Below are 24,643 nucleotides of genomic sequence, written 5' to 3' on the forward strand. Positions count from 1 at the left end.
TTCCTTCTAGGACAAGCTAAATGACTGACGTGTGGATCCTGAAAAAGAGACTTATAGATATCTGAATGTTCTTTTATTAGAATGTGGTATACATGGGAAACACATCTCCGAACCCTACCGTACGCCTTGCATGTTCTACCCATCATGTACCGTGGCCATGGTACCCTTCGCTGTGTGCAGAATTTGCATTTGCACATGACCCCTTCCATCTCGCTAACCTCGGGCCTGCTGTGCCCCCGACCGGAAGGGCCCTAACCTATCACAGACAGCACTAAGCATGGCTTGTGAAAAGAAAGTAGGCTAAATGCTTTTATGTTGCTAGGAAAATTCATTCTTTGTTAATTTGTTGTTCTGATGGATTCCCAAGCCACTCATTTTTAGGAGAATAAGAGACAAGGGGGACAGAAAAGCACCAGAGCCCAGTGGCTTCCCCAGTGCTCTCCAGGACTTACTGTGGGGACCCACATCAGGAACTGAACGCAGGTACGGCCGTGCTCACGTCTACACACCCCTCTGGTTCCCACTCAGGATGATTTGCAGAAATGACAACGAACACACTTAGAACAGCAAATTCACTGCCAGACTACGCTCGTGCTTAGTACACTGGTCTGCACTGTGACATAAACACGCCACAACCACACTGGGCACAGGGAGGGGCTTTGTGAAACTTCAGGACAGGGCTTTAAACTCAACAGGTATCATAGCCAAGTGGAGAAAGAGACCTGTAAAAACCTCCCGAGGGATTTCATAAGCCTGTTCTTACAGGATTCAATTGCAATAAAGAAAAAGAAAGGAATTAATACTGCTGTGGAAAGGGGGAAAAACGAAGCGCTCTGACACCACAGCATTTCCACACCAGCCTGCTGCTACCGCTTACAGAACAGGACAGCAGGGTCGCCAACAAAACGCTGGACCAGCGAGGAAGCGCTCTCGGCCCCAGCCCCCATCGTGGGCACCCTGTGGGAAAGAAGCCCGCGCAGTGCGGAGCTCAGCGCTTCTGAGGACAGGTGAGTCCCACAGGTCCCCACAGCCCCGGATGCTTTCAGAAGCCGGCTCTGGAAACGCAGCCACGGAGACAGACACTGGTATGAAGTGAGTTCAACGGGGTCTGGGAGTGACGTTAGGGTCTTTTATGTGCACAATGTCCAGATGGGTCACTGTCTCGGTAGGGCTAACGCTTACGTGTTGTGTCACTTACAATATTCCATTAATGTGACCTCCGAGGACCTCCGCGGCGGCCGGAGAGCAGAGGGGCGAGCCTTGTGGGTATCGGAGGGAAACGGAACCAGGCTGTCGTGTCTTCCACCACACTTACAAAATGAACCCAAATGCTCCTCTACAAACATCACTCGAGTATTAAAACGCAAAGGATCAATGACGCATTCTGCCGCATTTCCCTGAAAATAAGACTGGGTCATATATTCATTTTTGCTCCAAAAGACGCATTAGGGCGCTTCAGGGGATGTCTTAATTTTTTTCATGTACAACAATCTACATTTATTCAAATACAGTCATGTCATCTTCTGGAACATCGTCATAACGTACTAAATGTGTCCGTCTGGCTGACGATCTTAAATGGGGCATATTTTCGGGGAAGCACGGTAAAACAGAACAGAAAAGTCACTCACAGCCCGTCAGGTGAGTTTCTCCACCCTGTTCTCTGACTCCACACTCAGAATATGTGCGCTCGTGGGAGTACTTCCCCGAGGGAAAAATGCCACCTGTACATTCAGGCCACAAAACCCGAGAGTCCTCATGGCCGGCAGTCGCCGCAAAAGACCTGCAGGAATGTGTTTGACATGCACGAGGGGGCCTCCCAGGCTGGTGCCCCCTCCCCAAACACCCACTCGTCACTTCTGACACTGGGCCCCTGCAGTGGCCCTGCAGCAGCCACCCGCCAGCAGTCTGGCAGCAGCTCCCCCTCAGACTGACGAACCCACCTTGGGAGCCACCACGCCGGGTCCAGCCCCTTGCGCCTCCACTGCCCCCTCTTCCCTGTTTTTTCTGGAACCTGACGCTGCCCAGAGGTCCCGAGGTGCGCGGGGACAGCAGACAGGCCCTCTCCTCTGGCCCCACTCCTGGACGCCTGAGCTGCACAGGCCGACTCGAGTCCAAGCTCACACCCCCGACGGCCCCCCGCTGCACAAGCACCCCCTCACCAACACACACAGCCCAATCAGCCCAAACCAAAACCCCTAGCACCCGCGTCTTCCTCTCAGGCGGACCCCATGATGCCCAAGGCCGTCTTCTAAGGAAGATGGTCCCAGGCCTCCCAGCACAGGATGGGCGACAGGGACGGCACATGGAAGGAGACAGCGGCAGTCCTGACTCGCTGCAGTTGAAAGCCCTCACTTTGACAGATGTATCAACGTGTGAGCTCGTGAAGACATGCCCGGGGAGGGACCCTCACAAGTGAAGTCCCTGGAGACCCATGGTCACTGAGACCCAGCCTTGGCCAGGAGCGAGACCCACGGTCACTGAGACCCGGCCTCGGCCAGGAGCGAGACCCACGGTCACTGAGACCCGGCCTCGGCCAGGAGCGCTTGCTGGCAATGCGACCTTTGCCTGCTGAGCAAAACCAGAGGGTGTATATATTGTTTAGGTGACAGACAGTGTGATGAATCTACAGAGGAAACCAAGGAAACAGTGACCAGGAAGTCAGGGGGGTACTTAGGGTAGAGGTTGAGGAGACGGAAGGAACTTCTAAGGAATTACTAGCTTTTTAAAAACACCATAGCTCAAAGTAGCCTTTACTTTTGAGAACAATTTTAGATTTGAAGAAAAACTGAGACGACAGTACAGAGATTGCCCACATATCCACACGGTACATATGTTACAATTAATGAACCAATATTAACACATTAACTAAGCTAATAAGGCCTAGGGTATTCAGATGTCCTCAGATTTTACTTACTGTCCTTTCCTGTCAGCATCCCAGCCAGGACACTACGTGACATTTGGTCGCTGTGTCCCGAGGGCTCCTCTGGGCTATGACAGTTTCTGAGACTCTTCTTGATGGCCTTGGTGACCTTGACCATGGTGAGGAGGGCTGGTCGGGCATTTTGTAGGATGGCCCTCCCCTGGGGTCAGCATGATAACTTCTCGTGATTGGACTGGGGACACGGGTTGTCGGGAGGGAGGCCACAGAGGTCACGTGCATTCCCATCACACATCAAGGCTCCGTCTCATCACCATGACCGTCCTTGGTGCTGACCGTGACCCCGGTGGAGAGGAGTCTGTCCAGCCCCTCCACTCCACACCACTCTTTCCCCCTCGTCTTCTGTGGCCGGAGGTCGCCGTGCACAGCCCACACCTAGGGGGACGGTGTGCCCCTCCCGGAGGATGGGCGGCCACAGAAGGCACGTGGAGCGTCTGCACGGGAGTTTCCTCTTCTCCCCATGGACTCGTCAGTCGTTTATTCACGTCTGTGTGACGCGTGGATGTTGATTTTAGACTCGGGGCTGGAATCCACCACAACCTGCTAAGGCTGGACCTGCTCCAGCTCTGGCCGCTGGGAGCTCTTCCACGGGCTCCTGGCTCCCACACACCCTGAGTGGGTGCCGCGTTTTGGTTTGGAGCCCTTCCTTCCTCACGGGCAGTGCCAGGTGCTCAGGGCTCATCGTGGGCATTTCCTATGTCCTGGAAAAAAGCCCTCGCCCTTTGTTTTTTATATGCCCTTTCATGGGACATGCAGTCATATCTGAAAACTAAACTGTGGGAGAATCCATCCTGCTCCTTCTGGAACAGCAGCCCAGATGGGTTCTGTGGAAACGGACTGCTCCCCCTGGATCCTTAACTCCTGGGCAGGGGCTGCCTCCAGTGGGGCGGGGGGAGAAGCCTAAACTTTTCATTTTGAACTGCTTGCAAAAGCATTTCCAAGGATATGATGGGCGATTATTTTAAACCCTTGTGTTGATAACAAGTAGAATTGACCAAGTTCAAGTGAGGAAGATAATACTAATAATTCTGATTTAGAATAAAAACAAGCATAAGTGCTCGCTTTGTGCTTTGAGATGGGTCAGCCAGGTCTGGCGAAACGTGCACCACTGCGGCGGCTGCTTTTCCCACAGGCAGTTAAGCTGCTCTTTTCCCATCTAGCAACCGGCAGACTCTGGTTTTCTCACATAATGGGCGTCCAAGAAATTCAAGCGTCTGTGTATTAAGGGTGCAGTAGTGGAGATTTGCACCATCCGCCTGGGAGGAAATCCGTCGCAGCGCTGAAGACGCCAAGTCCATCACAACTTCCCAAAGCACAAGCTGCCTGATTTACTCAAGACATGTTACCCTTTCAACTCCAGCACAGGAAGGAAATGTTACACGGAAGCACAACCCTGGAGAAGCCTTAACAAAAACATGTTTTAGTTTCGTCACAGGGATACTTAAAAAAAGGCCTAATTCCTCGGGTTTTACAACAAAAGCTCCGCGCGTATACTTAGGAGGCAAGGCTTCCCGCGGCTACAACAGTGGAACCTGGGGGTTTCCGGAAGGTGGGGCCCGCGTCTCTCGTGAGCCCCCCCCCCCAGCCCCCTCAGCCAGCGTCGGGCGGCGCGGGCACAGCGCGGGGACGCGCACTGACCCTGGGCTCGAGGGCGCGGGCGCGCGGGCAGCACCCGGAGCCGCCGTTAACAGCCGCCCGCGGGGGTCAGGGCTGCAGGCGTGCGGTCTACGGGACAGGACCCAACGAGGACTCGGCCGCGACCGCCAGCACCAAGGACGGGGGCGAGGGGACGCGCCGAGCGCAGGGCCGTGGCGTCCCAGCCTGCACCCCTGCTGCTGCTGCTGCTGCTGCTGCTGCTGCTGCTGCTGCTGCTGCCCCTGCTCCGGCCCGCGCAGACCCACACGGAGCCCACGGAGCCCGAGCCCAGGCCGATGCCGACCCCAATTCCGGAGGGCAACTCATCGGCGAACCGGCCCCTGGCCAGCACCGAGCTCAAAGCCGGCGCCCTGCACCCCGCGCCCGGACGGCTGGCCCTGCTCGCCCTGCTGGCCCCGCGGCCGGTCCTCGGGTAGGGGCTCCCCGCTCCCCCGCACGCGTGGACATGGAGCGCCAGCCTTCACTCCTTGCTTTCACTGATAGAAACGGAGCCAAAGTGAGAAGCCCACCGTGACTGGTTGGGAGCAAGGGGGCGCAAAGTGACACACCTCCTGCAAGTCCACCAACACACTGAACGGAGATGCAGCCCCCCAAGCGGCCCACGGTGGGCTCGGGAGCCATGGAAGCTCAGCGGTGCCCAGCCGGCTGACGGTGTTTTAGCTTCACCTGGGTTCATTAAATGTATGGTCAAAGCTGAGTGGGTAGTGTGTCAGGTGCGGCTCTGCTCTGTGCAGGAGGGGCCACAGCTCTTGTCAAACTGGTCGTTCTCTTAGGAGCTGGTGGCTGCACTGACCTGGGGACAGTAAGTGACAGGGGCCTGCGCCGTGACAGCACTGTGCACTTCACTTTCCTTCACACCTCCCCCCCATGTGAAACGCCCGCAGCACGGGCTTATAACCTGACTCCAAACATTAGACGCATAGAATCTCATGTAATCTCCAAACGCTGGTTTTCATTTCCGTATGTGGTGAATAACTTATTATTTAATGGTGAGTTTTTATTTTTTATTTTTTTTAAAGTCCTCAAATTTTACTGTTAGCTGTTATTTCAGTTTCTCACAAATTATCGGCAATTGTGTGAAAATCAAGAGCCTCCATAAAACCACTTTCCTTCATGGTGGGATTCTGCACACAGCGGAGTCTGCCTTCAGAGGGCAGAAAATGCAAGTGCCCAGATTGAGGAGTCACTGTCGTTGGTGTGTAAAGTGGCGAGGGCAGTGTCCACCTCAACTCCCTCCTCGTCAGACTGAACAATGGGGGACCCCCCACCTTCACTGGGGTCCTGGGTGGCTGGGTCAGTGCAGGCAGAGGATAAGGAAGGTGTCTTGGCTCGTAGTTCAGAGGGATTTGGAACCTGAAGAGTAATTTCTTTCTGACAGATACTGGATTCAGGGCCTAAGAGGGCGGACAGCACAGCATTATCTTCACCTGAATTCAGAAAGACGTCCAGGGCCTCCTGGTCGGATACATCCCTTAGCTCCATCTGTTCCAGCAGGTCGACATTCACCCCCATGGCGACACGCTGCCCAGGGGCTCTGGCCTCTCCGCTCGCTGCAGGGCACCGGTGGCGGGGTCCTGCCCCACGGCGTGCTGGGCGGCCTCCTCAGAAGCTTCTGCTGCTCCTTCAGCCTCATTTGCTGCGTGTGCTCCGTTTCCAGGACCTTCTGGGTGTGCTCTGCATCCAGTTCAGCTTTGAAGGTTTCAAGTTCCTTCCCCTTATTTTTCTTGTAATTTTCCAGTTGTTGGGACTGCATGTGTTTGTATCTTTCTAATTCACACTGTGCACATAAATCCTCCAGGTTCAGCAGGTGGTTTTCTGTCTCCTCAAAACTGGCCTCTAACTGAGTCAGATCTGCTGTCACAGACCCTAAGTCCACTGTTAAACCTGGCAGCTGCTGAAGCTGCTGCTGTAAATGTCAGGCTCGTCTTCTCTTTCCCCAGCGTGCTGACAGCAGGCCCACCTTGCTATCCACCTGCTCTCCAGCACCTGCACATTCCTTTGCTCTTCTGTGAACTGCGCCCATGTGTCCTCACAGCTGCTAAGTAATTCTAGTCCAGCATAGCACTTTGGCAAACATGAAACAGTCCTTGGTTTGCTTTTTACTTTTGCTTCTTTTGACCTGTCACTTAAAGCCTTCAGCCCGGAGGTGAAAGCCTGCTGCACGCTCAGCAGCCGCTCACGCAGGGTCTCCAGCAGCGCTGCCACCGTGTCTTCTCCCCTTAGGTCTCAGACCTCCACCCTCTTGCCCCAGCATGTCACCCGCACGCCCCTCACACTGGCAGCCCGCCCCTCCAGCCCTCGCCCTCGCCCTCGCCCTCGCGCCGCAGCCAATGGTGGGTTTTTAAAACATACATTCTTCAATCTTGAACATGAGGTTTGGAAAACAGGTAAACTCACGCATGTGGACAGGGAAGATGAGAGTCACCTTCGTTAAGTTCACACATGTGTTATGCGATTTTTCCACAGGTGTTTTTATCTTCATAAATCCACATTTGGACTACTTGCCATCCATATTTTTAGACCTGGGATTCTGGGCGGTAAATCTAATACAAGCATCACACACAGACACCGTGTCTAGGTCTCTGGTTCGTGGTCACAGCCGCTCCACTGTGCAGCGGGGCTTCAGAACCCGCCTGAGCGAGCCACCCAGCAATCCCGAGGACAACACTGTGTGTGAGCAAACACTGCACGCTCTGGGCTGCACACACTGTGTTTAGCAATTATGCTTTGATTTACGTGAAATGATACAGTATTGTTTGCATTGAACACAAATGGCAAATTCTTATTTTAAGGCTCATAGAGCAACGTAAAGAAAAAGGTCCTAATATAGCAGCCAGGTTCTACTGTGTGCATAAAGGATGTCCAGATTCAGCTTTACCTGACATAAAACTAGGTGATGAAAATGCCGCTCTCCCATGGGAATTATACTTTCTGGCCAGTCCCCCCACCTCTCAGAGTAATGCTGAATTAACCACCCTTAGGAAAAGACGTGGGCACTGCTAGCAGGCGAGCCAACACTTCATTTCAATCCGAGCAGTCACCAGATTTCACCTCTAAAGCTTGGACAAGCCGTTTCTGGCTCCACCTGTCTGCTGCAAAAATGACTGAGGAACCTGTTTTGTTGGGAAACTCTGCCACTGGATTGGGGGTCAATCGTTCCTGCCCTTACAGGGATGATGGCCAGATGATGGCCAATCTGGCGTCAGCTTAAAACACTGAGAATCAGCTGCCCTGGTCCTATTTCCCAGACAAAGGTGGCAAGGCGCAAGGTCAGGGCCTCTGGTGACTTCCTGGCACCCGCCCTTCAGGAGGCGCTCGGCCAGGTGCAGGCAGAGCTTCCCAGCACTTGCTATCCAACACTGTCCCAAATGCTCCAACTACTCATCCTCACAGGGATGAGGTACCAGGATCCCAAGTTTGCAGAAGGGGAGACCGAGGTGCAGACACTTAAATTGCACAGTTGGTAAAAGGCAGGGCTGGGATGACCCAAACCCAACTGCCTGGTTCCAGAACCGGGCGAATAACCACATCCCCTAGCTGCCTCTCAACTGAAAACTAGGGGACACCTCCACAACCAGGTGGGTCAGGGCCATCTTACAGCAGCAGTCCTTTGAGGGATGAAAAGCAGCACGGGGAAAGTTAGACCTGAGACCCAGCAAGATGTGCCAGGAGCTGGACCCAAGCAGACAGAGTGGTCAGAGGGCGGGGGCCGTGTGCCTGGTGCACATGGGGGATGGTCAGAGGGAGGGGGCCGTGTGCCTGGTGCACATGGGGGATGGTCAGAGGGAGGGGGCCGTGTGCCTGGTGCACATGGGGGATGGTCAGAGGGAGGGGGCCGTGTGCCTGGTGCACATGGGGGATGGTCAGAGGGAGGGGGCCGTGTGCCTGGTGCACATGGGGGATGGTCAGAGGGAGGGGGCCTTGTGCCTGGTGCACATGGGGGATGGTCAGAGGGAGCTTGGGGGCAGGCGAGAGCAGGATCAAGCAGGGTGTTGTTGGCCTCGGAATAAGTAACAGCTTTACTGCAGACGCAGAGGTGGGTCCCTAAGGGACCGGAAGCACGGGGATAACACCATGGCCTCCGTGGAGGGGCTGAGAGCATGAGGGAGGACCCAGGGACAGTTAGCAGGCTTCTGTGCAGGGCCTTGAATGAGAGACAGTGGTGGCCTGTGGGCCCTGGGCAGCAGGAGACACATGGAGAAGCAGGCACTCCAGGTGTAGGCACAAAACATGCTAGCGAGTGAATGTGACAGCAACGAGTCTAGGATGACGGCCAAGTTTCTGGAAACGGGGGGGTGGGGGGGGGTGTCAGTGGAATTCACTGCCAGGAGAAAGGGTAGGAAAATAAAGTGGCTGGTTCCAGATGTTTAGTTTGGGACGCCTGTGAAACATTAGCCCGGAAAGGCAAATGCCACTGACCCGTCCAACTGTCTGCATGTCACTGTCTGCACGTCCCAATCAGACCTGCCGCTCTATCCCTCTGCCACCATATGGTCCCCTGAAAAGCACCACTTCCATCCCAGACTCAGTCACAGCCCAGGCCACTGCAACGCCCAATGTCCCAAGTCCGCCCCTGCCTCACCTTCCCCCCCCCCGAAGTCCCCACCTGCCTCACCTTCACCCCCGAAGTACTCACCTGCCTCACCTTCCCCCCCCCGAAGTCCCCACCTGCCTCACCTTCCCCCCCAAGTCCCCACCTGCCTCACCTTCCCCCTCAAGTCCCCACCTGCCTCACCTTCCCTCCCCCAAAGTCCCCACCTGCCTCACCTTCCCCCCCCCGAAGTCCCCACCTGCCTCACCTTCCCCCCCCAAGTCCCCACCTGCCTCACCTTCCCCTCCCAAAGTCCCCACCTGCCTCACCTTCCCCCCCCCGAAGTCCCCACCTGCCTCACCTTCCCCCCCCAAGTCCCCACCTGCCTCACCTTCCCCTCCCAAAGTCCCCACCTGCCTCACCTTCCCCTCCCAAAGTCCCCACCTGCCTCACCTTCCCCCCCCCGCAAAGTCCCCACCTGCCTCACCTTCCCCCCCCAAGTCCCCACCTGCCTCATCTTCCCTCCCCCAAAGTCCCCACCTGCCTCACCTTCCCCCCCCAAGTCCCCACCTTCCCCACCTGCCTCACCTTCCCCCCCCGAAGTCCCCACCTGCCTCACCTTCCCCCCCCAAGTCCCCACCTGCCTCACCTTCCCCCCCCAAGTCCCCACCTTCCCCACCTGCCTCACCTTCCCCCCCCGAAGTACTCACCTACCTCACCTTCCCCCCCCCCGAAGTCCCCACCTGCCTCACCTTCCCCCCGAAGTCCCCACCTGCCTCACCTTCCCCCCCAAGTCCCCACCTGCCTCACCTTCCCTCCCCCAAAGTCCTCACCTTCCCCCCCCCCGAAGTCCCCACCTGCCTCACCTTCCCCCCCCAAGTCCCCACCTGCCTCACCTTCCTCCCCCCAAGTCCCCACCTGCCTCACCTTCACCTCCTGCCTAGTCAGCGGGCCCCCCACCGCCACTCACATCTGTTCTCCATCTGGCCCAAGAGAACCTTCCAAACTACAACTCTCATTCGGCCCCAGCACCCGTGTAGGCAGAAGACACTGTTCCTTGCTTTTGGCCCCCAGGCCGTCCTCCACCCCTCATCTGCATAGACGTCCAGGAACGCTCATGAGCTTACCTTGGCTTTTCCAGCAAAGCTTTGCTCTTTTATTCCCAATTAACAGGGAACAGCACAGTGAGCACCTCACAGTGGAAAACACCCTCTGAAGAACCAGGGGCCCATCCCCTGCTCTTCCTGACCTACATGCACTGCGGGGAAGGCAGGAAGGTCTTCCTCCCTCTTGTCTGCTCAGACACACCGGGGAAACAAAGTGAACTTGTAGAGGAAGCTGAGCGTGACACCTGAGAGGAGAGGACGGTCCCTGCCACCTCCCGGATGACTTCCCCGAGCCCCCTCACCTCTCAGGAGCCGCTCTGGATATGACTCTGGGCTTCTCCCGGTATAATCCAGCTCAGAAACCGTGAAGGACGTTTCCAGAAAGAGGCAAATGCGCCAGGAGGCACTGCTTTTCACTGCCTCTGGGGGCTGTGAGGGGGCAGCCATCCATGGGGCAGATGGGACAGAATGACAGGGGCAGGCAGGCCGCGTTCCTGATGCCGCCGGGCCTGAGACCACCCCGCTCCCACATTTCTCCCACAGATAAAACCCACACTGCTCGCTCCTCTGTACCCGGTGGACGGAGTCCAGCTCGGTCACTCTTCCCTGCAGAGGGCGCACAGGTCACTGCTGGAGGGAAAGTGGGGCTGCCCAGCCAGCTGTCCTTGGCTGGGCCCGGCCTCAGGGACCATGCACTCAGGTCCCTGCACAGAAGGGGCCTGTCCCTGCCGAGGGCACCCTGCCCTTGTCCCCAGCCATGCTGGTCACCAGGTGGGGACGTCTGTCTAATTCGGGATAAAAAGTTAGCAAGCCCTCGTGGCCAAAACCGGCCACAGCCTCTAACTATTTTTCTGTAAAACAGGCCTCATCTGCCCTCCACTCGCCTGTCTGCAGTGCGCGGGGCTCTCCCTGGTCCAGAACTCGGGACGGGAAGAAACATGCTCAACACAGACCCCGACACAGCTCATCTCTGGCAGTCACACTCAGGGACTCCTGCGATGTGGTCCTGGGGGACCCCCTTCGGCCCCTCCTCCCTGAGCACAGACCCTGCCCCCACATCCTGGTGACCAGAGATGGCCGTGGAGCCCTCCTCCAGCCAATGAGAAGGAAGCCGGGGGTTTCCTGCAGTGTTTCCCGGTAGAGACAGCGCCCCTTCCGGCTTCCCCTCCGGTCTGCTGGAACGTCAGGCTGGCGTCAGGACAGCCACCACCAGACCCCATGGGCCAGCCTGAGGATGAATAGCAGAGTGGACATGAAAAGGTCCAGAAACCCCGTCCCAGCCTGACTGCCCACTTCCTGGTACGAGGCGGCCAGGAGCTGAAAGCCCCCGCAGCCAGGTTTTCTGCTACAAGCCAAGGAGCATGCCTGGGCGCAGGGCCTGTGGACGGCCCGCGACACACAGGCCTGCAGCCGTCACAGCGACCAGGGCCGCCTGTGGCTTCCACCAGCTCAGGTACCAGGGCACAGGGCCATCTCAGTGCCCATAAACCAGGGGACATGGACAAGCATGACACGGGGAAGCAAGGAGACATCTGAGCTGACGCCTGAATGGTGGACACGTGGAGAAGAGCGGACACGGAGCCTGGGGTGGGGGCTGAGTTACAAGCAGCAAGTGGGAGACGGAAGGACGAGGCCGGAGAAGAGCCATGAACTTTCTCCTGAGAAAACCCACGTCCCCCACTGTGCTGGGAAGTCACTGGATGGGTCAAGCAGGGGTCACCTGAAGGGATGTGCCCAGAAGGATGAGTGCAGTGACCCTAGGAAGGGGGGCTGCCTAGGAGCGGGTCTGTGCCCAGGACAGCCGACAGGGAACCTGTGGGGCTGCGAGTGGGCTCTAGAGGGAAAGACGGGAACAGGCCTTGCCGGACAGTGGGGTGAGGGTGAGACAGGAAGGTGTGCGCTGAGCTGGTGCACTGTAGCACGTCCAGGCCCAGGGCGGGGCTGGGCTGGAGGCCACACGGCCGGGACAGGGACGCCTGGGCAGCCAGAGCAGGACAGAGCATGGCCTCCGGCTAAGGGTGGGCAGGCAGGAGCGGGGCGGGAGGAGAAGGGGCTGGCTGGGCAGCCTGAGTGACACAGGCTAGTGGCCACTGCCCTTGGCAAGGACAGTCACGGTGACTTGGAAGAGCCATTTCAGAGGGACAGTGAGGCCAAACCCGACCAGACAGATGAGGTGGCAACAGTGGGGACAGGTGCCCGAGACGGGAGACCCCAGCGTAAATACTGACCGCCCTCCTGCAGACTGTCCCTCTGTGCCCTAAAGCGAGGTCCGGGCTCCATTCCGGGCTCTCATTTTACACGTATGTGCCATGACCTGACACACATGTGTCTGCACCACCAGACATCTCCATGAGAGCAAGATCCACGTCTCATGTGCTTTCACCCTCCCCCACTCTGTCACAGAGCCCCTCAGCGGGAAAGCCGGGCTGGGAGGGAGAGCCGAGCACAGAAAGCCTGTGACTGCGTCCCCAGGCCCTGTGCGCGTACTGGGACACGCATGTTTGGTGCTGTCTCTCCGTGCACAGAGGGGATGTCCCACAGATGACCCACCTGCATGCAGGCGGGCTTCATGGGGGTGGTGCCAAAACACCAGAAATACACTTCCCACCAAAGCCGTCATTCAAAAGCATCCTGGGGAATTCATCAAAAACATTCCAAAGCGTTACATCAAGATTTCTGATTGCAATTTCAGAAACAAACTAGCATGGGGCCCAAATGGGCTCCCAGCACTTGGGGGGCCCTGCCCTCAGTAAAGGACAGGCAGCCTGATGGGGGCTCCGACTGCAGGTCTGTAACCAGGTACACGATCCACTGTGCTTCAGACCCACCACTCAGGGGGCTGCAAAAAGGCTTCTGCACAAATAATTTAATATATTTTATTTCTCAAAAGAGCATGACTTTTTAAACACAAAATCACCAGAACCCCATCTTCTGAGAGAGAACACTATACATCACATCACAACCCAGAAACCACCTCTTACACTTCTACGAAAGAGAAGGTTCCGATCACGCAGAGCCACGCAAATAACCAGATGAGTCACGAGTAGAGAAGGCAGCAAACAAATCACCAGAAAGGATGAGGTGCTGGAGGGAAGTTATTTCATGCCATTTTATGAAACATTTCCTGAGCAGCCACAGTGCCACGGCCATGCGGACACAAAGCCCACGTGCAGGTGCTTAAGGGGGCAGATAAGAGACGTGCCCAAGGGAGAGGCCGGAGGACACAGTCACTGAGTCTGGACATCATTTAAGCCAGGAGGCCTTGCCCGGCAGTCTCCTCCCAGGGTCCCATTGCACGCAGGGCCAGGGGCCACACCCTGCCAACGTGTCCCCAGGAAGGACGGCGAAGCCCAGGCAGGTTCCCTGGGCGCACAGTGACAGATCGCAGCCTCAGGTCGCCAACACCCTGAGCCTTCACATGCGGGACAGGAACTAGGTCCAGAACCGCAGAGCAGGCCGCAAGAGCTGGCAGGAAAATGCCACCAAGTCAGAGATCGCCAGGGTGTCAGCGGCTGCTTCTGGAAACCTGCCCACGGCAATGGTGGGCAGACCTGGAATAGCCAGGTCCCGTCCCAGCAACACTGTCCTGCCCAGACTTGGAGCCGCCTGGCCGTGCCCAGGAGGCAGGGCCCCACCTGCACCGTGGGAGGCGTGCGTGCGGCTGTGCAGCCTCCTTCCTCCCACCTCTGTGCACCCCAGAGCCTGGACTCCTGGTTTCCACTGTGCCTGTGGAGGAAAGTGAGTGTGTGCGTGTGTGTGTGTGGGCGGGGGAATCTGAGACTCATCAAGAGGGTTTCAACAGCCTGGTAACAGACGGGCCCCCTGGCCCTGGAGAACAGGACAAGGAAGTCGTGGGATCTAGAAAACCACTGATCTGCGCGTCTGCAGGACCTAGGACCAACATTCAAAAAAAGAAACAGAAAACACAAACGTACGTGATGATGAGTTAGGCCTATTTTGTAGGACTGGGAGGCTCCACTTATTGAAACAACTTTTAAATCATTATTTAGATAAAGACTCAGAGTTAAAAGCTGCTGAGAGTGTTGCCGATTTCCTCCGCCTCGTCTGCTGAGCTGGGACAGTCCCTAACTTGTCCACGACCTTAATATTCACGGCGCGACGTTGCGCTTTTTCCTACTTCGTGACACTGTCAGCATCTGTCTGACTTACAAATTTAAGATACATAAGATGCCGCCATTTCTTAAAATCCAACAGGAGCACAACCATAGAAATATGACTTGCTGGGGTTCCTGATTCTAAGATGGAATCTCTGAGGGCTCAACCCTCAGATTAAGATGTGACCCCCGTAATAGCCACTTTCAAAGAGTAAGTCCAAGGTATAACTATACAGAAAAAGGATAATATTTATTCCTGTTAAAAGTTTTTTCTTGGGTGGTTATTTTAAATCCTTCCACCAGCAGGTGCAATATTGTCAAGAGAGTTAAGGAGGGCCAGCTCAGGCCTTCATTCAGGTCAGATGTCACCCGACCAACAAACGGCCTTAGGGGCTTCTCTGTATCCTCCACGGGTGGTCAAGGGTGCTTGCAGGGTCCGCCGAGGGGGGAAGGTGCCGGACCGCCCGCCCAGCAGCAGTGACCCCTCCCTCCTCGGGACCCAGCCAGCTTTAAACACGCTGCGTTTCAGTATCCTCCTCGAGGAAAGTTGGCCTCCAAGATCTTTTAAACCATCTGAATAAATAAAATATAACTATTTTCTCGTATTAAAATAAAATACGGACTTTTAAATTAAAGACAATTTGATTTTGTACGGAACCAAAAAGTAGAAACCCCAGTCTGGCAGAAGACGAGCAGACAGACTTGCGGTCCAGTGGCCGGCACGCGCACTCCCAGCCTACCCACCATGGCAGCTACACTTGATTGTGGTCCCCTGGCTCTGTCCCCCAGGGACACCTGCCACTGTCCCCAACTGTGGCCAGCAGGAGAATGTGGACCTGAGTCTCCACGTCCTCCACTGCACCTGATACCAAAGCACACGGCTAACACGTAACAATGTGCCCCTCAGAGCCACCAAGCTGCCAGAAGGCACAGCCCCACCTGCCCTAATGCCCTTAGGAGGCAGAGAGGCCTGGGGGGGGGGGGGGACAAGCCGCCGCCATCCAGGCCTGTAGTGGAAGACCAGAGCTCACCCACGGTGCCTCCTCAGGTGACAGGCCCCGCACTAGAGTGCCACTTCCTTCAACGTTTGCAACTGCTCTACTGTCACAACCCTTTTAAAACATTAACTTTCCCTAATGAAAAACCACCAGATGCAATTCCTTTGCCGTCTGATTGTGAGAATGTAGTCAAAAGAAAAATAATTATATAAGCAGTTAAGCTAAACAGCACCAGCTAGTATGGAAGCAGGTAGTTTCAGAACTGAAGCCGTGGGAAAGATCGGATTAATTTAGGGCTGATGTTAAGAGAACGCCAGCAGCAGAGACACACGGGTGTCTGAGAAGACAATCGGCAGGACAACCGAACAGGAAAAACACACGACTTAACGACGTAGCAGAAGAAAGGCTATGCCTTTGTATTCCACAGTGCCTGAAACACAGGAGTATTCACATACTACTTGTTAAATGACGACATAAACAGTGAATGAAGAACGTTTAATTTACACTAAGGCAGACAAAGAGCTCCATGGGTACGAGATGCTAGCAACCCCTCAGGTTTAAGGAACGTTCCGATCACAGGTGCTACGTGGTTTTTCTACACACTCCTGTGGGTACACGACCCACAACGGTGCTCATGGGTCAAATGCCCAAGTTGCCACTAGAAGTCACTCTGAGCCCTACATTTACTGTCTGTACATCTAGGGAAGATGGCAGCTCTCAAAGCACAGAGTAGAATATGAGAATGACTTAAAAATAAATAAACTAGGTCTTCAAGCCAGGAGGGAGGACGCAAGGGTGATGGGGTGGGGGTGGGGTGCTGACTTAGGCCAGCACAAGGAGCCCCCCGTGGACGTGGGAGAGGGTCACGAGAATGCAGACATGGAAGTCGCCGGGCTGCAACCAGGTCCCACTGGCAGGTGGCACCAGCTCAGGAGAAAGGGCTGTTACATCCTCAGGAGTTTTCTGAAGCAACTGACAGCTCGCTCATTGGTAGGTTGAAACAGACAAGGGTGGGAGTATTTATGCCACGGAAACTGGCAAGTGCTACAGATCAGGGCTTTTACACCTACCCTCTCCAAGCAAGCCAGCGGTTACACAGCGAACCGGAGTGCACACCTTACAGTGTGTAAACTATGTCAAAAAAGAAAAAGCTGGGGGCTAAGGAAGGGACTTATTTTTATTTTTATTTTTTTTTAATATTTTATTGGGGAAGGGGAACAGGACTTTATTGGGGAACAGTGTGTACTTGCAGGACTTTTTTCCAAGTCAAGTTGCTGTCCTTTCAGTCTTAGTTGTGGAGGGCGCAGCTCAGCTCCAGGTCCAGTTGCCGTTGTTAGTTGCAGGGGGCACAGCCCACCATCCCTTGCGGGAGTCGAACTGGCAACCTTGTGGTTGAGAGGATGTGCTCCAACCAACCAAGCCATCTGGGAGGCAGCTCAGCTCAAGGTGCCGTGTTCAATTTTAGTTGCAGGGGGTGCTGCCCACCATCCCTTGTGGGACTGGAGGAATTGAACTGGCAACCTTGTGGTTGAGAGCCCACTGGCCCATGTGGGAATCGAACCGCAGCCTTCAGAGTTAGGAGCACGGAGCTCTAACCGCCTGAGCCACCGGGCCGGCCTGAGGGACTTATTTTTAAAAGGAGAAGGTATAAAAATAAAAAACAAAATTTATTGTTCAATATGTTAAAAGTAAAGCAAGGTTTTTCCTGAGAATGAAAAAAAACGTTCACCATCAGGAAATCTACTACTGAAATTGACTACATTACAGATGGGAGGAGAAAAACCACAGGACCAGCTCAACAGACTGTATGCAGAAAAAGCATACGATCAAATTCCACTGCTCTGCGATCAAATTCCACTGCTCTGCGCACTAAAGTTTATGAAAGAGAACCCCTCAGCAAGCGAGGAGGGTAACTTGCGAGGCGAGAGGGCGAGTGCAAAGCACTGGGTACCTGCCACCCCCGGCAGCAGAGCCATTGACACTGAAGTCAGAACAAAGCAAGTGCCGCCGCCACTCAAACATCACATTCAGGCCCCGAACAGGGACAAGTTCAGAGACTGGAAAGGAAGAGGCTTATCTGCACTGTGGTCCTCTACCTAGAACACATGACACACAAATGACAGGCTGGGGACATAACCAACATACAAAACCAACAGCTTTCCTACACGCAGTAACACGCAGTTAGAAATGCAGGAGTTTAGTATGTGACAAAAGTGGCCTTTCTGACCACTGGGCAGGGACTGAGGCAATGGGCCAGCCAACGGGGGGACATGGTCGACCCCGACTTCAAACTGTACAAAACAGATCCACAGAGATTAACAGGCTAAATATGGGAAACAGAATGTCAGACTGCTGGAAGAGACTACGTAAGAATGACCCTTGAGGAGGGAACATGTGGTTACAGGGGAGTCAAACCCAAACGTCACAAAGGAGAAGGCTGCAGTCTTCACTCCCACATACATGTAAAACGTTAATAAAACTTGTATTCTTTTCTCCTAAAAAGAAAAAAGGAAAAGACTGATACATTTGAATAGATAAAAATTTAACATACCTCTTTGGGGGAAAAAAAAATCAAAAGTCCCAGGACAACGTAGGAAAACACCGCTAGCCACGTGAGAGCGTGCCTCCTAGTCACGGCGCCCCTCCCCACGGGAACCAGGTCATCCTGAGGGGCCCCTTTACAGAAGGTGCTCCTCCCGACACAGGTGTGGGAGGCCCCTCCCGAAGGCTGCACACCGGAGCGCGAGGTCTGCAGAACTTCCAGTAAGAACGCAGGAAAGGGTTCTCCCTGAGCACCGCTGGGAACCCTGCCTCCTGTGGGGAGACCAAGGCCATGGGCCCCGGCCTCAGCTCAGCTCCTCTGGTATCTCGTCACGCTGCCCTGTGCTTTCTTTTTCAAGTCTTTATTCTGAAATGCTACACTCGGGGAAGTGGAAAATAGTACAGACGGTACCCAGCCAGCCTTCCTCTAGCGTCTCCCAACCCTCACGTCTCAGCAAATCGCCGACCGATGACCAAACGTGGGCAGTGAGCCCCAGCACCGCAGCAGCAGCTCGGGCACGGAGGGCGCTGGACTCCCTGGCTGCCCAGTCATGTCCCTGTGTGCCGGGACCCCCCAGAACCCACGCTGCATGCTGCGGTCACTACCCCTGCCTGTGCTAGGACCTGGACGCTGGCCCAGCCCAGCTCAGGCGCCCCCCCCCCCCCCAGGACGTCCTCCGCTGGAGCTCAGCGGCTTTGGCCTGAGATTACACGTGCTGGGGCATCGGGGCAGGAATAGCAGGGAGACGACCTGCCAGGTAGGACCAGGGAGCCCATGCCGGCCACCTGTCTTACCGGAGGTGGTGTTGACCTGGGTTACCAGGCAAGGCGGTGTCTGCTGGCTGTCTCCACTCTAAAGTTACTATTTTTCCCCTTTTAATAAATAAATAACTTAGAAAAGAGATACTCTGAGACGACGCAAATATCCTGTTTCTCCTCAGACTTTCACCCACTAATCTTAGCATGGGTCCGGGGCTCGCCTGAAGTAACCCTCCTGTGTGGTCAGCGGTGCGTGTTTTTCTATTGCCTCATTCCGTCTACACTGACGAACCGGAGCCGTTCTGCCAGGAAGAGGCTCTGTCCTGTTCTTACTGACCTGTGCAGTGCACGCCTCACACCAGTATGGAGTGATGGACTCGCCTGGTTCTCCGGGCACACACCACGCCATCGGTACCTGCTCCTGAGCCCGCGTCCAGCCCGGCCAGCTTCCTCCTCCGCCGGCCCCGCCTTTCCGAGCACTTTCTGCCAGGAATTCCTGCACAACAGGTGCTCCGGCCGCGCCTCCATCAAGGGGCCCTGCTTCTCTCTATTGCAGGGTGACAGCCAGTTGTGCTCTGTCACAGAGCCAGGTGACGCGCACCGACACCTCCACTTCTCTCCGTGCCATCCACCTGCATGCGCCTGTATGAAGCCGCACAGCCTGTGACAGCGTGAGCCTGACATGTCATCGGGAGGTGACAAGTCCATGGAGCTCAGGAAGCCCCACACACACCAGGGACAGCCCCGAAGTCTGACTGACACACGGCGCTTCCAGCAGTGCCAGTGTGCAAGGAGCGCTTTCATCCTAAACTGCAATCGCGGCTCCTGGGCACACAGCACGTGGCCACACAAGGACGTGCTCGCTGACGTGCACAGCAGCACTGTTCCTGACAGTCCAAACACACAAATAACTCAAATGTTCACGCTGGTGAAGGGACACACAAGCGGTGCCATGACCAACCGTGCTATGGATGGGCGAGCCCCAAACCCCTTATGGGAAAGGAGGCCGACACAGGAGACGTTCACTCCCTCATGCCATTTACACGAAACGTCTGGGAGAGACGAGCGCGCGAGACGGAGCAGATCGGTGGCCTCCGTGGCTGCAGTGGGAACAGCGTTAACCACAAACGTGCATAAGGGACATTTGGGGGATGGAAAGTTCTAAAACTGGACTGTGGTAATGGATACACCGCTTAGAAATTCATGCAAGTTACTGACTTGTCCACGGACAGAGGTGAACCCCATGGTAATTGTTTAAAACAAAAGAAACAAATATCCTTCCAGTACCTTCCCACCTTTTGTTTCCTGGCCCCGCTGTCCCCAGCACTCAGAACACGGAACACCCAGACCATACTGTGCTCACACGTCAGTCTGTTCTGTTCCTTTCCCCAGTCAGCAAGACTGGGAACTTGTGGATGGACTCTCCCACGTGACCCACGCAGGACGGCAGGGTGTGTCACACCGTGCTGCCCTGTCCCGGGGCCACACTCTGTGCCACGCCCCTGCCCGCCTGACCCACACAGGGAGCACCGCGGGGCAGCGGGGCGGGACAGCGGACCCCACAAGGCGCTCTGCGACCGACACATCCTGTACGGTGACACAGTACCTGCCTCGCCTGTGGAAATGCCATCAATCCCCGCCCAGTTTCATTAGACGGATGGAATTAAAGAACAGAAAGCTTCTCTGTGAAATCATCAAATATGTCACTCACTCACGGCATGTGGGCGAAAACCATCTACTACGTGACACCAAAGAGCGAAGAGGGAAGTACCCCAGAGTAGGAGTCACAAGGTGTAGCTGTGACCCTGCTCTACATTTGGGCGACACGTGCCACACAGTCACGAGCACACAGCAGGCAGTTCTGACACAGAGGTTCCCACGTCCGCAAACCAGCCAAGATTTGATGGAAGTGACCTTCTCCATAGGGGCCCAGTGACGGTCAAATCTAGGTTGACCGCTGAGTCCTGAGTCACTCCTATGAATTCCATGTCCTCCTATGAAGATTTTCAACATCGACCCCAAAGCACCTTCCACGGCAGCAAATATTATTCACCGGTCACTGCTTGTGCCACCCGTCTCCCGGAACTGTTCACTTAGACAGTTATTACGTGAGTCTCTTTAAACGTTTAGATAGGTTTCTAATGAAAACACAGTGTTCACACAGTAAGAAAGGAAAGCCAATCCCCCAAAGCAGCCCGCCAGAGAACACTGTAGAACCGAAGGCTGATGACTGACTCGAGAAGAATCATTCTGTGTGACTCTGATTGAGCGCAGCTCCTATGCTGACACGGCCTCAAATTCAAACACTCAAGACTAGTAAGCAACATGCATTGGATGCGATGACTTCATATCCACACCGTGAATAGAAAGTCGAAGCATCGCTACTTGAGGTGAGCCTGAGCACAGACGTCTCTGGAAACTACTTCCCGTCCTTGGAAGACTGCAGGCCGCTTGTACTCCGGCCTGCCGCAGTGAAGGAAGTGTCAGGGGACGCCGAGGGCTTCCCACCCTTCTTCACGTAGTGCTCAGGGCTCACATTTACGGCCACCCAGCACCTCTGACTCCCCTCTCTACTTGGTGACATCCCCCTTCCTAAGGGAGAAGCCAGCAGTCGCGTTCCCCGTCCTCTCCTAGCCAGGGCTCGCCTGGAAAGAGAGAAGCCCCAGAAAGCAGTTCCCAAAAGGGGAGGTGCCTGAGGTGAAGGGGACCTGGGCGTGGGAGGGGCCCATGGCAGGGGACCTGGCGCAGCACCCAACCTCGCTCCCGTAGCCCCAGGTGCCTGTGTTTGGCTGGCTCAGCCTCGGCAGCGCACACGATGAGAAGCTTCCTGACGTCCTTCAGCCAATTCCCGTGCTCACAGAAATCAACTCAGCCTACGTGAGTTAACACTCGGGAGACAGAGATCGTGCGTGCTATTAGCAACCAGAAAAAGAGAAAAAAGGGACTTGTGTGAAGGCACAGAATTCACACAACACAACCTGCAAACGTCCCCACATCACCAGCCTATATGCCAATCACCTGTTTCTAACTGCAGTGTTGGCGATGGGGCTACGTACGTCCCTCCCCCTGGACAATAAGTCCTAGACTTACAAACTGAAAACAATCCTTGCTCCATTTAACTCTGGACAGCTACCATAGTCAGGTTCCCTAAGCCCCAGAAAACACAGAGGGGTTCGCCTGGAGCCCCAGGAGTCTCAGGACTTCTCAGCAGTCAGAACCCATCACCCCAGCCCCAGACCTGCCTCCTGACCTGCCTTCCTCCCCATCCAGCTACAGGTCCGGAGGGAGGGGACGGGGTGCTTTATGCCAAGTGCTGGCCTCTCACAGACCTAAGCAGCTATGACGCAAGGTGGCACAGCCCGTGTGTGGCCCAGGACTGCACACGGGCTCTCCGAGAAGTATTTCTGGGACAACTGGCCAAATGGCCCTGGAGAGACTAAGAGTATATTGTTCATTCCTACATACAGCAGTCTGCTAGAAATGGAAGGAAGCCTGGAAATCACCACCTCCATGGCCTGACTGCTGTTACACTCAAGGGAGCAAGTTCAGGACAGGCTGGGATTAAATCCCCCGATTCCGAAACTCCCAGAAAGTCTTAAATTCTTCTGTTTGCTCCTCCACCAAACAGCTTATCACATTGCATTCTCGCTGATGTTTAAATCTTTAAGCCTCCACAGTTGAACCAAGTATTTTTCATTTTATTTAGCTGCTTTTCTTAAACTTCCCAGAATTATTCAAAGTACACTCGTTTTTCTCAAGATGTAGTTCTACAGCGATTACTTCTCTATTATGGACACGGTTGCTCCTTATGAGAACGCACCGCAATTACACGGCACCAGGAGGGGTTAGAATGATGGGGGCAGGACACAGCCATTTTCTCAGGTTGATTATTTTACTGTTTTCAAGAGATTCAGTTACTACATTGCACTTTATGGTCTTAGAACAATTTTCCATGTTTTGTAAATGTTTCTGTTCTACAAAGGAAAGCATGGCGATCTGGAGGTAACACAGACATATGGGCCTAAGTATATGCCTGATTCACCAAGTCCACGGCGGGGGGAGGGGGGGTTGGTGAGATGAGGCAGAAAAGCACGTTTTCAGAGGCAGATAGCCCCAGTTCAGGGACTAGCATTTACTGCCAACATAAAAAGTAAGAAAAGGTTTTCATCTGTTCAACAAACACTGCTGACAGCCTGCTCTCTGCCAGGCACAGGTTCTGAGCCCAGGGACACAGAGGAGCAGGGCCCCTGCCTTCCAAGGGCTTTGCTCTGCCTCTGGGCAGGCTGCTGCGAGGGTGGGGGCCGTGGGTGCGCAGGTGAGGGTGGGGGCGTGCGGCCCAGGACACAGCTGGAGGGCACGGCAGGCGAGGAGGCCCCTGGGAGGACTGAGAAGGAGCGGCTGCAGGGCTCTGGGGGGTGGGGGGTGACACGCGCTGGGCTCTGGCTGCCGGTCAACAACAGATGGGAGCGGACGCACAGGAGAGGAGAGGACGCCTGTGAGGAGGCGGCCAGGCCGGCTCATCAGTAGGAGCAGGTGCCGGCGCTTCCCGTGAAGAAGCCGCCCAAGCTCAGCGCAGGGAGAAACTGGAGCACACGGCCTCCAGCACGGGCTACACGGGGGGAGCGTACCGAGCGGCAGCTACACATCGGCCAGCTCTCCCAGGAAGGTACTGAACGTCTTGCAGCAGCTCCTGGTCTGGAAAGGAGCGTAATGAGAGACGTAGAGATGGAAGACTTGGGAGGTACAAGGACGCCCACTTAGTGCCAGCTGTACCCAGACGTTCAAACGTTTCCATCTGTTTACAAACCACATGCACGGCGCTTCTGGACCATACTCAGGTGTGTATAACCCTGCACATCACACAGCACGGAACGTGCCCTGCGGAGTCCAGCAGATCCCAGGGCCGCACGAGGTCTACAATGAAGGTCACCCTCGGTCCTTCGGGTGCCACGTGGTGAGTCCTGGAGCAGCCCTTCTTAGTCCGTCCAGCCGCCCCCCCCCCCCCCCCCCGCTAACTGGCCCCCAGGAAACAGTGCCCTTGACTGTCCTGCTCCCGCCCTCCGCCCCTGGCTTCAGACTCTTCCCTTGGCCCAGAGGCCTCACAGCCAGGCCGTGACCAACCGGCCGGACAAAGGCTCCTGGCCCTCGGCTCCTCCAACAGGCAGGGCTTCCACCTGGCATGTCCTGGTCCCTCTCCTGACAGGAAGAGCTGGTTCTCCCCTGGGGCCCCAGCACAGCACCCTGATCAAGTAGGAGCCGCCCTCGGACGCCACCTCCGCAGCCCTGGTTCCTCACTCATCCCACAGGAGGACGAATTTCGAGGTGTAAACTCTGCCTCTGGCCGTGTTTAGTCTCCCCCGCTGGAATGCTGGCTCACAGGCAGGGACCCCCTTCCCTGCGTTCCCCCACAGTGACACACAGTGAAGGCACTCCGTGGAACCTGTCCACTGAGGCAGTGTGAGGTGACAGTGTGCCCAGAGATGGAAACCAGTTCTCCCACCTCGGGGACGAGGGCCTGAGGCAAGGAGATGGCAGGGCGTCCACATTTCATCCCACTGGGTGGACGCCTGAGAAAACTATTTCCAAAGGCCACACCTAAAAAAATCAAATAACCACAAACAATGCAAATCGACACGCACGGAAGGTGTTTCAGCAAAGGGGCCTGGGCATCTGGCTGCAGACGGCAGCTGCCCCGCCCGGAGGTGGGCGTCCAGCACGCGTTTCGTCCAGAGCGTTTCGTCCAGATCGTTAGAACACACGGCACAAAGCAGCAGCCAGCGCCTGCCAGTCCTGAGTCCTACCACGTTTGGCGAGTGAAGGGGCCGACTTCCTGTTAAGTCAGTGGTACTTTAGGGACACGGGACATTTTTTAATAAAGCAAACGCCATTTCCACATACATCTTTCTGTAAGGATGTCCCCCAGCGTGTTTAGCACCGCAAGCTAGGAAGACGTCTGCTCCTAAGTCCAAGGCAGGTCCCCTGGACCGAGTACACCTGCC

At 55.5% G+C, this 24,643-nt stretch overlaps 1 protein-coding gene and 1 pseudogene across 8 annotated transcripts in view; both read right to left on the reverse strand.

Moving 5' to 3' along the window:
- ADARB1 (adenosine deaminase RNA specific B1) overlaps positions 1-24,643 on the reverse strand; it is a 117,522-nt gene that overhangs the window by 87,102 nt on the left and 5,777 nt on the right. The gene's annotated exons all lie outside the window — the stretch shown is intronic.
- Positions 5,741-7,322, reverse strand: LOC109436869 (dysbindin pseudogene; annotated as a pseudogene).

Source organism: Rhinolophus sinicus, chromosome 17 (assembly GCF_057876585.1).
Source record: "Rhinolophus sinicus isolate RSI-liver-muscle chromosome 17, RSI-T2T, whole genome shotgun sequence".
Taxonomy (NCBI): Eukaryota; Metazoa; Chordata; class Mammalia; order Chiroptera; family Rhinolophidae; genus Rhinolophus; species Rhinolophus sinicus.